The sequence below is a fragment of the Myotis lucifugus genome, unplaced genomic scaffold, assembly GCF_000147115.1.
Source record: "Myotis lucifugus unplaced genomic scaffold, Myoluc2.0 scaffold_1301, whole genome shotgun sequence".
Lineage (NCBI taxonomy): Eukaryota > Metazoa > Chordata > Mammalia > Chiroptera > Vespertilionidae > Myotis > Myotis lucifugus.
In genome coordinates this window covers 24,101-29,506 of record NW_005872349.1, presented here as the reverse complement: position 1 = coordinate 29,506, position 5,406 = coordinate 24,101, and positions in this window count along the sequence as shown.

The window sequence follows — 5,406 nt, the reverse complement described above, 5'->3', positions numbered from 1 at the left end:
GGTGGGGACAGGGCAGAGGCGGTGAATCTGGTTTCCACCCAGCTCAGCAGAAGGATCCTGGGCGACACCCTGGCTGTGCTCTCGGAGCCGGCCCCACTGAGCAGCCTGGGGACGGGAGAGCTGGCAGGTGCCGGCCGTGTCCCAGGCCTCGCGGGGCAGCCACCGGGCAGTCCTGGAAAGACAGGCCTCAGGAAAGAGTAGGCGGCCTACAGAGGCATCCGTGAATCATTGTGTGATTGTGTGTGATCATGTGTGCCTGTGCTTGCATGTGCGTGTGGGTGTGCTGGAGGCCTCAGGAAGCCTGGACGTCCCCAGCACAGGCTGGCGTGTGGATGGTCATCGGACGTGGGCCTAAGACTGGACGTTGGCTGCTGACACCAGCTGTAACGTGGCTCTGTGTGCGTTTTGGGCACCAGGCCCAGCACTTCCATTGGCTCTCAAAGACGGCCCAGACCACAGAGACGGAGAGACAGGAGCTAGAAGGCTGTGGGGCGTCAGGCCAGCTGAGAAAAGTCCTGGACTCGGGGGAGAACCATCCTCAGGAGCTGGGAGGGGAGCAGGTCCTGGGCACAAACCATCGCCTGGCTGAGATGGCCACGGGCCAGGACTGCGCCATCAGCGAAGGTCAAGAGAAGAAGAGCGGCTTTGGGGGAAGCAAGGGGCTGAGGCCTCCAGCTTTGTCAGGAAATCAGTGGAGAGTTTGTGCCAGTGAGACTTCTGAGGCCAAGGGCTCCTGTGGCTGTGGGGCTGCCGACGCTGCTGACACCTGCAGGGGCCCGGCTCCTGCCAGGGCCTGCACCTCGTCCAGCCAGTCACTTGTGGCTGGATGACTGGCATGCGCATCTCCTGTGTGCAGATTAGAGGACCTGGCCACTCGAGGGTCGAAGATCCCTTCACTGCGACCCGGCAACCCCTGGGGGGAGCAGGGGTCAAGGCTTCCCTAAGTGTTCCCAGACTCCTCCTAGAAGGAACGAGAGCCCATTTCCTGGTGGTGTCCATTACCAAGTGTGCTCTCCATGGCCCCGTGTGGACCTGGACCCTTGTCAAAGGTGTCGGCGGTTCTGTGTAGGAAACCTGTGCTGACTACCACACAGAGGGTTCCGTGGGGAAGGAAGTCAGAGGAGATGCACTGGGAGGAGGATGGAGACCTGCCAGGCGGCGGCCTCGGGGACAGGTCTCAGCAGTGGACACAGGAACAGCCCCAGAGCCGCCGCCTTCACGGACCTGCAGAATAGGCCACCGCAGCAGCGACCCCTCCCCATAGGAGCCACCACACAAGACTCCCTGCCACCCGCCCCTCACCCAGAGCAGTGCTCTTGCCACAGCCCCTGTCCTGAGGAAGCCACTGGACCCTCACGCCAATTCGGATGACAGCAGACACTTATGTCCTGTCTGCCGGCCCCAGAACCTTGCATCTGGGCCACAGGGGGCCTGAGCCCCATCTTCTCCAGTACAGCCAGAACGCTGGCCAGTATTCCCTCTAAGCTAGTGCTCCAGGGAATTCACCAAATTCATCTGTACCATCATCATTTATCATCTATTATCTATCTGGCATTTATCCACCTATCAGTCATCTATGTGTTATCTATCACCCATCCATCATCCATCCATCCATCCATAGCTGTCCTAGCAAAACCCGAGGTGCTGCCTGTGCCCCCACCTGCAGGTCTGGTGAGGGGCCCCGAGACCCCTGAGAACACTGCAGGGCCCTTCCCCAGGCCCCTGGGGTGGCCGCTCAGGCCCAGGCTGACCTTGGTCCTGTGCCATCCCACAAACGAAGGCACCAGCTAAGACAATTCATGTTGACATGGCACCGGCTGTCCCAGGCCCACCTTGGAGCCACCACAAAGGAGACCTTTGGAGCCAGGGGGAAATGTGTTCATTCTCTACGCACACAATTTCAAACCAAATTTTGAGCTACCGTTTTTGTATTGATTCCCTTCTAGTTTTCTGAACAAATCAGTTTGTAATTTTTTATTTTTTTCTATGTATGGCTGACGCTTTTGGATTTATGAGGCCGTGTGAGAGGAATTATGTATTTACACACACGCATTTGGCACAGCAATAAATCTCCCACATGGAAGCCCTGCAGGTCTGCCTCCAGTCCCACAATCTCCCGTCTGGTGGCCGTGGGGTGGGCGCTGTCATGGCCATGGCTGTGCTCACCGCTGGAACCAGGGCCTCCTGCGGTGACCTCCCTGCGTGGCCGGCAGCCCTGCAGTCCTCTCTCGGCCTGTGGTCCGTGCCCTTGAAGGGAGGCTGCTCGAGGGGACTCGTGAGAACCCTGGTCCCCCTCCAAGGCCATGGGGTCCGGGGAGGCGGCTGTAACATGACCGGCTGGAGGACTGTGTTCCCTGAAGTGGGAGACAGCTTAATCCCGGCCCCTGTGACACATGGGCAGAGGGCGCGGCGTCCAGATGTATTGACCCTTCACTCTCAGGATCACTCCCGTCTCGGCCTCAGCGTGCTCGCCTGGCTATGCTCCCCAGGAACCTCTTGGGCCAATAAATCTTGATACCTGCCTCCAGAGAAGTCATTATCTTTCATAGAAAATGATTATTTCTCCATTAAACCCTACATTTAATTTTCCCGTCATCTGTCTCTTTCAGCTTCTCCCCGTAATGGTCCCTCCTCCATGAAATACCTTCAGGGCTCGAAGTCCCAGGTCATCTGACCAGCTTATGAGGCGCTTTCATTTCTCACTCTGCACGGCCATCACAGCCTCTCGCATAAACCCCAGTGAAGGCCACGGGGCCGCTTCCAGAGGCGTATGCCACACACACTTGGCATCCATTTAACTGGTGACTTCCTGTGTCCAGGGGTCTGGCTCCCTGCGCGTGCTGGCCTCCCAGAGGGACCCAGCTCCCTGTGGGGCAGGTCCCGCGGCAGCAGGAGACAGACTGTCTGGCAGGTGCCCAAACAAAACCAGGCCCAACTAGTCTGTCCTGGTCCACACCGGCTCCCAGGCAGCTCCGAGGTCCCAGAACACTGCCCACGAGCCCCACATCTGTCCACGTGGCCCTCGGTCCTACCTGCCCACACTGCACCACCAAGCACCAAACTCCTGGCATAAGTGCTTTGCCCCAAGCAAAGGCCCCTTCCTAATGCCCCATGAGCACAGCTGGGAAAAGGCCAGTGGTGTCTGCAAAACTTGACCGCAGGCTTGGGGACAGGACAAGATCCTCTCTCTCTCTCTCTCTCTCTCTCTCTCTCTCTCTCTCTCTCTCTCTCACACGCACACGCACACGCACACACACACACCCCTGGCAACCTGGCCCTGCCCCAGGCTCCCTGTGTGTGGGGACCTCAACCAGCCCAACTTACTGGTACCCTCTGATCTCCAGACTCACAGCCAACCTGTGGCCTGGCACCTCCCTCAGATGTTAAAAAGATCTCACAAATTTAGCGATCCAAAACAAACTCTTGATTTCCACTCTGACCCCCAAATTTGCTCTCGCACCCTCCCCTCCCCCACCATCTTTCATCTCAGCCAAGACCAACCGGCCAAAAGTCCTGCAGGCAGATGTGACCCTTTGTCTCACAATCCTGACTTGATTCACCACATGTCCTACCTTCCAAACATCCCCAAAGTCTGACCCTCCTCGCCAGCACTGCACCCACCACCTCTTGGAGGGCTGTGATGGCCCTCACAGGTCTCCTGATGCCCCTCCTGCTTCTCGCCCTGCAGCCAGAACTACATTCCAGCTCAAAACCCTCCCATGGGCACCATCACATTCAGAGTCAAGGCCCTAGTCCAACATCTGGCTAGGGAGTTTCGGGGTGGTCCTGCTTCCCCAATTCTCTCTCCTCCCCCTGGCTCCCTCTGCTCCAGCCACACTGGCCTCCTTGCTACTCTTCTAATGTTCCTATCTCAGGGCCTTTGCACATACAGTTCCTCTGCCTGGGCTGCTGGCCTCTTTTCCGACCTCCTCTGAGAGGCCTCCCCACCCGCTGGCCTGCTTTACTGCTTTTTATAGCACTTATCTCCATCTCACCTGGAATGCACACCCACCGAGTGGCTCTACTTTGTCTCCAGGGCTCAGCAGGGAGCAGAAGTCCAGGAAATGTGAGTGAAGAAAGGCATTCTAAGAGTTAGATTCTCTATTTAAATGTCAAGGTCAGGGTGGCAGACCCTCTAAAGCCCAGGTAGGGCCACCAGATAAAACACAGGACGCCCAGTTACCTGTGACTTGAAGTGATGCGCTGTTTATCTAAAATCCAAATAACTGACCTGGCTAGTGTGGCTCAGTGGTTGAGTGTCAAACCTATTGTGGATGAAAAAAGGCCACATGCTAACCTGACTAGCTCAGGGAAGGCCTGCATGGCAGTTTTGCAAACTCAAACACCTAAAGTAACCACAAGGATGGTCTGAAATTAAAACTTTAACTAGAAGCAGTTTATAGTGTGTGGTCACCTCCTAGGCTGCTATCTTCCCTGACAAAGGTCAATCTTGATCATAACTGAGCCTATTGTTTTTTTGCTCCTAAGATAACATGCCTGTGAAATGTCAGGGCAACTTTAACTTCCCTTTTTCCGGACCCCTCAGGGCAAAACCAAATGTGCCTGGGCTCCAGGACAGAGACCACAAATCCCCTCAATGTTCTTATCATGTTAATTGTTGACTGTGAACTCTCCTGTACCCACCGGGGCCTATCATTTTACTTTTATCCAATCCCAGAGTTCCCCCCGACTTTGCTTTCTCTCGCCTCCCTAATCTATCACCAATGGATTTCATGTAACCACTTACGGTGCCTCCTTTGATTGTAATGTATAAAACAGGGTGAAAAACTGCCATTCTCTGGAGCATTACCCCAATACATTGAGATTCTGCTGCCCCGCGATTGTCAACAGTTTGGCTCAAATAAACTCACAAAAACTCTTTACAGGTTTGAACGTTTTTATGTTAACACTATGAACCAGGAGGTCACAGTTCTATTCTCCATCAAGGCACATGCCAGGGTTGTGGGCTCAATTCCCAGTAGGGGGCATGCAGGAGGCAGCAGATCAATGATTCTCATCATTGATGTTTCTATCTCCCTGTCTGAAATCAATAAAAATATATTTTAAAAAATAAAAAATATTTTTAAAAATAAATATTTTTTTAAAAAATTCACAAAACTGGGCGAGCTGAATTTTCATTTGCTAAATCTGGCGACTCTACCCCTGCGGAGGAGGCCAGGGTGGTGGGGGGCGTGGCCTGGAGGCGGGGCGGGCAGCTGGGGCGGGGCTTAAGGCGGGGCCTGGCGTTCGGAGGCGGCCTTGCTCACGTGACGGCGGTTGCCAGGGTGAAAGGTCAGGCGCCGCGTCACTTCCAACATGGCGGCGTCCGGGCGCGGCCGCGCGCGCAGCCCGGAAGCTCGGCGGAGACGGCGGCCCGAATCCGGGGCCCGCCTTTCTGGGGGGCCG